The 13,304-nt window shown below is 24.4% G+C and overlaps 2 long non-coding RNA genes across 2 annotated transcripts; both read right to left on the reverse strand.

Annotated features, from left to right (window-relative positions):
* Nucleotides 1-3,241: 3,241 nt before the first annotated feature.
* Nucleotides 3,242-4,160, reverse strand: LOC149513347 (uncharacterized). The gene is made up of 2 exons (XR_016330509.1): nt 3,840-4,160; nt 3,242-3,508 (listed from the first exon to the last, which is right to left on the reverse strand). It is a non-coding gene; the product is annotated as an uncharacterized LOC149513347 (long non-coding RNA).
* A 7,734-nt stretch (nt 4,161-11,894) lies between these two features.
* LOC149513348 (uncharacterized) lies at nt 11,895-12,764 on the reverse strand. The gene is made up of 2 exons (XR_016330510.1): nt 12,528-12,764; nt 11,895-12,195 (listed from the first exon to the last, which is right to left on the reverse strand). It is a non-coding gene; the product is annotated as an uncharacterized LOC149513348 (long non-coding RNA).
* Between the last annotated feature and the right edge of the window lie 540 nt (nt 12,765-13,304).

Raw genomic sequence — 13,304 nt, forward strand, 5'->3', positions numbered from 1 at the left:
ACTCCATGAATAAAAACTAATATGAAATCAAATGCAAATTAATTACACACACCTTCCACCGATAATTGGCACTATATGATTTATTGAACATTTTGAACACTTCAATTAGACTTCTAACTTCTATAATTAGATGATTCATGAGGTGTTGCATTTGCCACTAACTCAAGATCAAATTGTAATAAGAATTATTCCACTTAACTAATTTCTATCTCAAGATGATTTAATATTTTTCAGTTGTATTAAATTACTCACTTTTGTTTGTCATCCATGTGGTTGAAAGCCCTAACTTGAATTATTCTAAATAGAGAATTCTCAAATGAAGTATGACTAATTGTTTTTGTCATTTTTTTTTAATATATGACAAAATTTATTGGAACTATCTTTTTAATGTGCTTATGCCAATGTTACATTTTTTGCCATGCCAAGGTTACATTCATTCATGAAAATTTATTTTGTTAATATTGAAAATTAAGTCAGTATAAATCATATAGGTACCACATAACAAGTTTGTTATTTTGAGAATTAGAATTTTCTTGAGAAAGAACATGATAAGTACCAAGGTTAGGAATTTTTTTTATTTCATTTTAATTTCTAAGATTATGTATTTTAATAATTTTATACAATAAAAAATTTCAAACAAAAGAAAAAATAAGCTTTCAAATGATAGAGCATACAATTACAATCAATCAATGAAAGCATCAATGAAAAATTATGCCAAGCAAAAAATGAGACAAAAGATTGGATGGTTTTGAATAGCTTTATCTTCTCCACATAACAAAAAAGGTTTGTCTTATATGATGTTTCAATGAAGAATATACTAATGTATTGATTTCAATTTTTTTTAAGATTAGTATGAAACTCTTTATTAGGAGAAACATTATATACTCCTTCATTTTCTCCATTATATTAGTTGAATAATGTTCATTGTTGTATCAAAATTTTTAAGGTTACCATATTATTTAATATTTGTTAAAAAATATTGAAATTCATCAAATTAATTATCGTTATTACATTGAATACAAAAAAATTAGGTTAAAACAATAAAAAATCCTTAAATTTTATCACTTTACTTAGATAAGCTCATATAATTTTATTGTATCCAAACAAAACCTTAACCTTTAATTTACATTTAAATAAACCTTTAAATTTTAACATATATCCAAATAAGCTGCCAATATTTAATTTGTACCTAAATCAATCCTTCATATAAATCGACCTTTGGTTTGAAATAAAGGCTTATTTGAATACAAATTAAAATATGAGAGCTTATTTAGGTATAATAAAAATAGAACTTATTTTAAAAAGTGAAATAATTTAAGGACTTTTTTAATATTTTAGCCAAAATATTATTATAAATTGTAATTTAACTAAACTTACAAGTGACTTAAGGATATTCATTGGCAAAATTTATTTGATAAATCTTTATTTAATTTTGTATTTAACATTTCAGTAGTTTTGAATTTTAACTTTTAATAATTTTGAGTAGTGTTTTAGACATAAAATTAGGGATTAATTAGGTTACGTAAAGTTTTATTATTTACTTCTATTCATAATATACTCAATTATTTACTTATACACATGAGTAAATTTGAATCAATAGTTGGTACATGTTTCTTTCTATTTAAAAAGTTTGATTCAAATCAATTTAAATCCAAATAAAAAAGAAGCATACTAAATTACTTATAATTATAATTTCACTTTAGGAATATTTTTAAAAATTAATTAACTAATTTTACCACAAATATAATAAAAATGAGACATTGAAGATAAAGGAGAAAAAACTCAAATACGGAACTTTTAAATTCTTACATAAGGTGATTAAGAAAAATTAGATTTTGATTGAGTTACTATTTCAATTCAAATTTTGATTTTGTCCAATCATTTTAGATTTTAAATAACTATTAAGTTGTCAATTTTTTAAAATCAATTGAAATCAAAATGAAGTTAGTTTATTTTTATAATTATGTATATTATTTTTATTTTTAATTAAATTAAAATTAAAAATGAGTAAAAATTTTATGCATACTCATTTTGAGTTTTGAACTATTTCAAATTTGAGTTGATTAATTATATTATTTTTAGTTATATTTTTATGGCATCGATAATAAACTTCAAAATAAATGAGAACACAACATAACAAAAATTTAAGTACAAAAGTTATGAAGATACTAATAATAATTCTAAAAGAAAATTTTTATGCTCCAGTCTTAGAAAGATTAAATAATATATATTCTTTTAAGGATATTTAAATTCGTATTACAGAAATGTTAATTTAGATCAATGAGTTTATAATCATTCATTTGCTAATCAAGTTGCCATTTGATGGATTTTTTAATGGAGAATGCAAATCTGGTTATTGTGAAGTTAATATTTTTTTTAAAGAGGTTGCCTATTTATGTAGTAAATTTTTTCTCATTACTTCATATGTATGTAACAAAATTTTTACCCAAAATTATATACTTAAAATTATAAATATAAGGCAAAGTTTATTAATTTCATTGTTGGAAAAACACTTCAAAATTTTTCAATCTTTTATATGTAATTGTATTTTTCTAACACGTATGATAATACATACACTAATTATTTAATCAAATCATCAATAAAACTTATCTTAATATGTCCAATTTTACCATGAACTAAAAAATTTGAAGAATATCTTAAAAATATTGACTTAATATATATTGTATATATTTATTTAATTTAATTTTGATACTCAGCATTATCATAATAAGTTATGATTTGAACTTATATATAATTACGTGTTAAATTACAAATAATAAATTAAAAATATTTACTCATTGTTTTTCATGTCATCTACCCTTAAATTTTTTCTTGCCTTCTTTCTCCACTTTACAAATTATATCATTTAACATATATTTGTGGTTACTTTCTTTTTGAATATACAGAAATCAACAATAATAAAATAGTAGATAGTTAATAATTTATTAATTAATCATTGAAAAGGTAAAAGTAATCATAACAATTTAATTGTAATCATTAATAACGTAATAATTAATCAATAATAACTTAATCAGAATAACTTATTTTTAATCATCGTTATAATACATAATTGATAATTCCACCAAGCTAATTTAGAATTTGATTGCAATATTTCCTGTCCAATCTGTCATAAAAGGTGAAAAAAGGAGCCTAATGATCCCAATTTCATGTTTTAACAGATTACAACTTCAAATTTGGATTTCATCATTTATCAAATCTTAACGATTTCTATGCAATGCAATTCTAATCAACTTCCAGTAGAATTTATTCATTTTAATTCATTAACAACAGGGATACAACTTAAGTGAGGACTTAGCCTTTTTTGTTCTTAAATATTGAAGCATACTAAAATTTACCAACTACAGGTTTCATAAGACGCTACAACTGCTACTACCACTAGAAGGCTCCGGTGGAAATGCTGGTGCGTCAGGGATGTAAGGTCGGCTCATGGCATATATTTTATGAGCATCCTTTGGACAAGATTCTTGAGGAGATGGGCTCATATTTCCTGCAAAGTCAAACTGTTACACTCTTTACATTGGTGTTTCAGATTTGCCCTGGTCCTTGGAAATTTATACAGATTTATACTTTCAAACGTTTTTTAATTCTGAAAAAGAGGATTCGAACCCAACACTTTTGAAAAAAAAAATATTTGATACATGTAATTAATTAAGTTGGGGTATAAAAGTAGAGCTTGGTAGGAAGGCAGTTTTTATTAGAAAGACCCGTCAAACAAGTTTAGTACAAAGTAGCCTGATCAGTTTGAGGCAGCAATTGATGGGGAGGCTGAAGACTTGGAGGATGACCCTGTGAAAATAGAATGCCAGGTTGAGTATTACCTTGCTGGCCGTGATGGTTATTGCCACTTGAAAGTTGCTGCTGGTTCTTGTCTTGGTTACTCAACTGCTCCTGTTCAGAATCTCCCTCTCCTGGAACTTCCTACTTTCTTCTTTCTCTACTTGTTGATTGGATTGGTCTTTTAATTTCTTGAAGGAAAGAAGTTTAAAGATGGCTTTGAATTGTTTTGATTTGTGGAGGTAAGGAATGGCGGGTGGAAGTAAATATATATAGCTTAAAACATGTCAATGATATTCTAATAATATATCAGATTGATTTCAAAGATATTATTCTATTAATATTCTAGATTAATTTGATATTGATTTAGAGTATATTATATATTGATTTAGCTGATTATAAGAATTGATTTAGATAATTGGTTGATGGATTGATAGTACTTGTGTGAATAAATTTGTGCAGACAGGAATGTAGCATTAGTGAAAGAATTTGTGCATCTATTGTTGAAGGGTTCAATCAATGGTGGTTTTCATCATCCCCTCCCAAGAATTTGTGCTCCAAAATTGATGCTTCAGCTTAACAACTCAGCTGGTAAAGTGCAAAGGTATTACTAAAACTGAAGAATCTATCTTGTACATATTGAGGACATACATAAATGCCAGTTTTTGCTGTCTAAGCAGTATGCTACATTGTCAGCATATGAACTCAGGGCTTAAGAGCAGCATAGAAGGCACAGTAGTAGCAGAAATCCAAGATGGCAACATTGGCCACTAAATAACTACCTCGAGAACTCTCCCTTCAAATTTCTACTTCTGTTTCATGAATTAGATTCAACCATTTCTTGATTACAAATGTGATGTTTAAATTGATTACATTAAATGTAAGATAAAGGCATCTTTAAATTAAAGTTCAATCTTTAAATATAAGAGGGTCCATATTATAGTAGCTGAGTGAAGTTTAAACTGGTAAAGGATATTTCAATATAATAACGAATTTGCATTCTTAATTTATTATATGTAAGGTGGACAGAGTTAGAGTGAAGATTCTATGAAATATAATTCTAGTTTTATTTTTTGTACAAATAAGACCTAGTCTAAAAATAATAGAAGATATTGCAAGTGTTAAAATTTGAATCTAAAAATAATAGAAGAAATTGTAAATGTTAAAATTTGAATCTAAAATTTACTGAATATCATTTTTTATGAATGATTATATAAATTTTTAAAAATTTAAACCCTAAAAGTCTAACTCTAACCATTTTCGCTCCCGGGAAGAAACTCCGCTATCAATCTAAAATTTTCAATCTAGGTAAATACTTAGAACTAATAGTCTTATAGCCAATTGTTATATGAATAATGTGGCTCTTTTGTTTTATTTTAAAATTTGATGGTGGTATAATTTTTTCATTTATTTGAATCATAGTGATGGTTTTCAAGTGAATTTAAAAATTTAAAATACAATAACATGTTTAATAAAAATCATATATGAATTTAACAAAATCTAAAAAATATATTTCATATTTTTCATGTTAATATAAATTATAATACATAATTTTTGTATAAAATATGATATAAACACTCTAATTATCCAATATATTTCCGAAACATATTCAAGTTTGTTGAGTATCCCTACACAGCCGTGGAGGATGCACCATTGCATATATAGAAAATATGGCAATAAGAGGCATGATAGGTTTAATTTTTTTCTTTCGAAGGATTGGCCAATCTGTGTGAGTTATAGAGCCATGGGTTGTTATGTGTTTGGAACGGTGGAATCCTTTGGGCTTTGCATTAATGCGCGGTGGACAAAAACAACTCAAACTAAAGTACAAGATGTCTCCTTCAACTAGTCTTAACTGGTTTTTGTAGGTATTCATTTATATTTGAGTTTTAAATTTATCTCTATATAAAATATGAATTCTAAAAATGATAATAGTGATCGATTAAAACACCTTTAATAAAATTTTAATTCTTAAAATATTAAAAGTGAGTGACTAAAATACTCTTCATAAAATTTTTAATAAATTTTAATTTAATTATTTTTTATTATTAACTTTTTATTATTAAATTCTCATTTATTAAAATTTTAATAAAGTTTAATTCAAGTATTTTTTTTATTATTACTAACCTTTTTCATATAAAATAAAATATTCATTAATCATAGTTGATTTCTTTTCCTGGTTCGTTTAATTAATTAGTGGTCATTCAATAGCATTTCTCTCATATTTTTGTTATTTCCTTCTTCATTGTTGTAAATAATTAATGTGTAGATAAGATCAGCATAAAGTTTAATTTGATAGACAAACTTGACATGAAATCAAATCATAAAATTTTAGTCATACTTTTTCATAAGCAAACAAAATACTGAAATAGTATAAACATCAATGCATGATCAAACTTGGCTATGTTTTATTTTTTTTATAATTCCATTATAATTCGTTGTTATGTTTTAGAAGTAATTGAAAATGCACTTGTATTTTTTTAATATTATTTTAATAATTTCGTTATTGATTTTCATTTCATTTTGAATTTGTTGGAATTTAAAAAAATAAAAGTGTATCCTACAATTAAAATAAAGATTTGATGAAAAATCTACCTTTAAACACATACTCTTTTTATTATTTGTTCCTGCCTTATATTTATTTTTATGTATAGTTAAATTTATTTAATTTAAACTTAAAATAATTTAAAAAGTTAGTGAAATTCATTATTAAATTGTATTACCAAATCTTAACACACACACACACACATATATATATATAACATATCTGTCATATAGGACTTTGCAATCATATTATGCTTCTAACTAACATAGACCATTGAGATCGAAGCTAATTAATAATATTTATAGTGAATTTCTTGTTCTTTTCCATACAAGTAAATGTAGTTATTTTTTAACGTCTAAAAGTGTGAATCCTAAAAGTGTTAAAAATAATTAATTTAAATATTTTAATTAATTTTTAAATTAATAAAATTATCTTTAAATATATATAATTTTTATTAATTTATTTAAGTTTAATTTAAATCAACTAAAATTAAAAATAGAGTTTATATGAAATTAATCTACTAAAAAATTTCAAAATTTTAGTTCCAAAAATGTTAAAAATGATTGACTAAAAACTTTTAGTAAATTTTTTTTATAAATTTTAATTTAAATGAATTCCTTTTTATTATTATAATCTTTTTTGTAATTAGACTAAAAAAATTCTTAAAGTGATTTTTTTACTATAAACAAAAAGTGATTGACTAAAATATTCTTAATAAAATTTTAATTTAGAAAATATTAAAGTAATTGATTAAAATACTATTAGTAAATTCTTTAAAAATTTTAATCTAAATGATTTTTTTAATTAGACTCAAATTAAGATACAAAATATTATTTTCACATAAAATAAAATTACAAATAGAATAGGATTGAAGCTTATTAGTGTGCATGGCAATAAGACAATTAGATGGAGTTTGTTTTTTATTGTTTTAAAACTAATTGCACATATAGTTTATGTTGATAAATAAATTCATTAAAAATAATCATAATTAAGTCATTGAAGCATTTTTTTTTTCTGTTTTTTGCCTTTCAATTTTTTGTTTTAATTAATTTGCTAACTATATATGTATGTTAATGGTTTTATTATTTGTATGTTTTATGAGTTGATCATTTTAACATTTTTTTTTGTACAAATTATTTGATCATTGATAACATAATTAAATCTTTTTAGTCACTTAAAATATTTTTTAATACATATCATTCTTATAGTTTAACCCAACTTCTACATTTAATTTATCTTTTGTATTTTCCTTTTTTAGAATTTTATAATTATTACTCCATGAATAAAAACTAATATCAAATCAAATGCAAATTAATTACACACACCTTCCACCAATAATTGGTATTATGTAATTTGTTGAACATTTTGAACACTTCGATTAGACTTCTAACTTATATAATTAGATGATTCATGAGGTGTTCCATTTACCACTAACTCAAGATCAAATTGTAATAAGAATTATTCCACTTAACTAATTTCTATCTTAAGATGATTTAATATTTCTCAATTGTATTAAATTACTAACTTTTGTTTGTCATCCTTGTGGTTGAAAGCCCTAACTTGAATTTTTCAAAGTAGAGAATTATCAAGTGAAGTATGATTAATTGTTTTTGTGATTTTTTTTAATATATTGCAAAATTTATTGGAACTATCTTTTTAATGTGCTTATGCCAATGTTGCATTTTTTGCCATGCCAAGGTTACATTCATTCATGAAAATTTATGTTGTTAATATTGAAAATTAAGTCATTATAAATCATATAGGTACCCCATAACAAGTTTGTTATTTTGAGAATTGGAATTTTCTTAAGAAAAAACATGATAATTACCAAGGTTAGGAATTTTTTTATTTCATTTTAATTTCTAAGATTATGTATTTTGATATTTTTAAACAATAAAAAATTTCAAACAAAAGAAAAAAATAAGCTTTCAAATGATAGAGCATACAATTACAATCAATCAATGAAAGAACCAATGAAAAATTATGCCAAGCAAAAAATGAGACAAAAGATTGGATGGTTTTGCATAGCTTTATCTTCTCTATATGACAAAAAAGGTTTGTCTTATATTATGTTTCAATCAAGAATATGCTAATGTATTGATTTAAATTTTTTTTAGGATTAGTATGAAACTCTTTCATTATGAGAAACATTATATACTCCCTCATTTTCTTCATTATATTAGTTAAATAATCTTCACTATTGTATCAAAATTTTTAAGGTTACCATATTATTTAATATTTGTTAAAAAATATTGAAATTCATGAAATTAATTATCATTATTACTTTTAATACAAAAATATTAGATTAAAACAATAAAAAATCCTTGAATTTTATCATTTTACGTAGATAAGCTCCTATAATTTTATTATATCCAAATAAACCCTCAACCTTTAATTTACATTTAAATAAACCCTTAAATTTTAATTATTTCCAAATAAGCTGCTAATCTTTAGTTTGTACCTAAATCAATCCTTCACTTAATCTTTGGTTTGAAATAAAGGCTTATTTGAATACGAATCAAAAGACAAGAGCTTATTTAGGTATAATAAAAGTAGAACCTATTTAAAAAAGTGAAACAATTTAAGGACCTTTTTAATATTTTAGCCAAAATATTATTATAAATTATAATTTAACTAAACTTACAAGTGACTTAAGGATATTTATTAGCAAAATTTATTTGATAAATCTTTATTTAATTTTGTATTTAATGTTTCAGTAATTATGAAATTTAACTTTTGATAATTTCGAGTAGTATTTTAGACATAAAATCAGGGATTAATTAAGTTATGTAAAATTTTATCATCTACTTCTATTCATAGTATACTCAATTATTTATTTATGTGCATGAGCAAATTTGACTTTGTAATTGGTATATGTTTCTTTTTATGTAAAAGGTTTCATTCAAATCAATTTAAATCTAAATAAAAAAGAAGCATACTCAATTACTTAAAATTATAGTTTCATTTTGGAAATATTTTTAAAAATTAATTAACTAATTCTACCACAAATATAATCAAAACAAGACATTGATGATAAAGGAAAAAAAACTCAAATACAAAACTTTTAAATTGTTACATAAGGTGATTAAGAAAATTTTGATTTTGATTGGGTTACTATTTCAATTCAAACTTTGGTTTTTTTTCAATCATTTCTAATTTTAAATAACTACTAAGTTGTCAATTTTTTAAAATCAATTAATATCAAAATCAAGTTAGTTCATTTTTATAATTGTGTGTATTATATTAATTTTAATTAAATTAAAATTAAAAATGAGTAAAAATTTTATATATACTCAATTTGAGCTTTGAATTATTTCAAATTTGAGTTGATTAATCATATTATTTTTAGTTATACTTTTATGGCAACGAAAATAAACTTCAAAATAAAATGAGAATACAATATAATGAAAATTTAAGTGCAAAAATTATGAAGACACTAATAATAATTATGGAAGAAAATTTTTATATCCTAGTCTTACAAATATTAAAGAATATATATTCTTCGAAGGATATTTAAATTCTTATTATAGAAATGTTAATTTAGATCAATGAGTTTATAATCATTCATTTGTTGATCAAGTTGCTGCATGATGGATTTTTTAAAAGGAGAATGCAAATGTGATTATTGTGAACTTAATATTTTCTTTCAAAAAAAGTTGCCTATTTATTTTTTATAAATTTTATGTAGTAAATTTTTTTTCATTACTTTTATAATATGTATATAACAAAATTTTTACCCCAAATTATATACTTAAAAATATAAATATACGGCAAAGTTTATTAATTTCTTTGTTGGAAGGAAAACTTCAAAAATTTTCAATATTTTATATGCAATTGTACTTTGCTAACAAGTATGATAATACATACACTAATTATTTAATGAAATCATCAATAAAACTTATCTTAATATGTCCAATTATATCATTAACTAAAAATTTGAAGAATATCTTAGAAATATTGACTTAATATACATTGTACATATATATTTAATTTAATTTTGATACTTACATTATCATAATAAGTTATGATTTTAACTTATAATTACGTGTTAAACTACGAATAGTAAATTAAGAGCATTTACTCATTATTTTTCAAGTCATCTACACTTAAATTTTTTCTTACTTTCTTTCTCTGCTTTACAAATTATATCATTTAGCATACATTGGGGTTATTTTCTTTTTGGATATACATAAATTAACGATAATATAATAGTAGATAATTAATAATTTATTAATTAGTCATTGATATCATAAAGGTAATAAGTATAACATAGTTGTAATCATCGATAACATAAGAATTAATCAATAACAACTTAATCTTAAAGCATAGATAACTTAGTAATAAATCAATAATAATATAGAGTAATTGCATAATAATTTAATGTTAAATTAATTATAATATAGTTATAAATGAATAACAATATAACAATAAATCCAGGATAACTTTTTTTAAAAAATGACAACTTAGTAGTTAATCATTGATAACTTAATAATAAACTAATGATTACTTAATAATAAGTTAGTCATAACAATATAGTAGTAAATCAAAAATAATTTATTAAAAAAATGATAATTTAATAGTTAATTATCGATAATTTAGTAATAAACCAATGATTACTTAATAATAAATTAATCATAATTTGATAGTAAATTAATTTTGGTTTAATAGTAATTAATTGATAGTAGTAAATCATAAATAACTTAAGATCCATTTAGATAGATGGTGAAATTGACTTTGGTAAGATTACTTAATATAATGGTAATATTAATTATTGTAAAGCTAAAATTTGAGGAAATATGTGTTTGGATACAAAATTTGTTGTGGATGGATCAATTCAGGAAGTTCTTTGATTCATATAATACATAGTTGATAATGCCACCAAGGTAATTTAGAATTTGATTGCAATATTTCCTTTTCAATTCATCGTAAAAGGTGAAAAAAGGAGCCTAATGATCCAAATTTCATGTCTTCACATATTACAACTTCAAATTTGGATTTCATTATTTATCCAATCTTAATGATTTCTATGCAATACTAACTAACTTGCAGTAGAATTTATTCATTTTAATTCATTAATGACGGATACAACATAAATGGGGACCTAGCCCCTTTTGTTCTTAAATGATGAAGCATGCTAAAATTTATCAACTACAGGTTTCATAAGATGCTACAACTGCAACTACCACCAGAAGGCTGCTGTGGATATACCTTAACCGCTGTGGATAATAGTAGATAGTTAATAATTTATTAATTAATTATTGAAAATATAAAAATAATTAGTATAATTTAATTGTAATCATTAATAACATAATAATTAATCAGTAATGAATTAATCAGTGTAACTTATTTTTAATCATTGATATAATACATAATTGATAATTCCACCAAGCTAATTTAGAATTTGATTGCAATATTTCCTTTCCAATCCGTCATAAAAGGTGAAAAAAGGAGCCTAATGATCCAAATTTCATGTTTTCACAGATTACAACTTCAAATTTGGATTTCATCATTTATCAAATCTTAACGATTTCTATGCAATGCAATACTAACCAACTTCCAGTAGAATTTATTAATTTTAATTCATTAACAACAGGGATACAACATAAGTGAGGACCTAGCCTTTTTTGTTCTTAAATATTGAAGCATGCTAAAATTTATTAACTACAGGTTTCATAAGACGCTACAACTGCTCCTATCACTAGAAGGCTCCCGTGGCACTGCTGTTGGGTTGTACGGTCGGGGCAGTGGAACTGCTGGTGCGTCATAGATGTACGGTCGGGCCATAAGAAGTACATTTCCTGACTGCAGATGAGCATCCGATGGACAAGATTCTTGAGGAGAGGGGCTCATGTTTCCTGCAAAGTCAAACTGTTACACTCTTTTACATTGTTGTTTCAGATTTGTCCTGGTCCTTGGAAATTTATACAGATTTACACTTTCAGCCGTTTTTTAATTCTGAAAAAGAGGATTCGAACCCAACATTTTGAAAAAAAAAAAATTAGATACATGTAATTAATTAAGTTGGGGTATAAAAAGTAGAGCGTGGGAGGAAGGCAGTTTTTATTAGAAAGACCCTTCGAACAAGTTTAGTACAAAGTAGCCTGATCACTTTGAGCCAGCAATTGATGGTGAGGTTGAAGACTTGGAGGATGACCCTGTGAAAATAGAATGCCAGGTTGAGTATTACCTCGCTGGCCGTGATAGTTATTGCCACTTGAAAGTTGCTGCTGGTTCTTGTCTTGGTTACTCATCGGCTCCTGTTCAGAATCTCCCTCTCCTGGAACTTCCTACTTTCTTCTTTCTCTACTTGTTGATTGGATTGTTCTTTTAATTTCTTGAAGGAAAGAAGTTCAAAGATGGCTTTGAATTGGTTTGATTTGTGGAGGTAAGGAATGGTGGGTGGAAGTAAATATATATAGCTTAAAACATGTCAATGATATTCTAAATAAGTCAGATTGATTTCAGTGATATTATTCTATTAATATTCTAGATTAATTTGATATTGATTTAGAGAATATAATATATTGATTTGGCCGATTATAAGAATTGATTTAGATAATTGGTTGATGGATTGATAGTAATTGTGTGAATAAATTTGTGCAGACAGGAATATAGCATTAGTGAAAGAATTTGTGCATCTATGGTTGAAGGGTTCAATCAATGGTGGTTTTCAGCATCCCCTCCCAAGAATTTGCGCTCCAAAATTCTTTTCTTTAGAAAAATGCTACAAGCATTCTAACTGGATGTTCTCATCCAAAAGTCTTTATATAAATGTGAAGTTCCTTGGAGATAATTGGTTGATGGATCGATACAACTTGTGTGAATAAATTTGTGGAGACTGGAATGTGGCATTAGTGAAAGAATTTGTGCATCTATGGTTGATGGGTTCAATCAATGGTGGTTGTCATCATCCCCTCACAAGAATTTGTGCTCCAAAATTGATGCTTCAGCTTAACAACTCAGC

Source organism: Durio zibethinus, chromosome 19 (assembly GCF_047325235.1).
Source record: "Durio zibethinus cultivar Kanyao isolate XHJ-2024 chromosome 19, ASM4732523v1, whole genome shotgun sequence".
Lineage (NCBI taxonomy): Eukaryota > Viridiplantae > Streptophyta > Magnoliopsida > Malvales > Malvaceae > Durio > Durio zibethinus.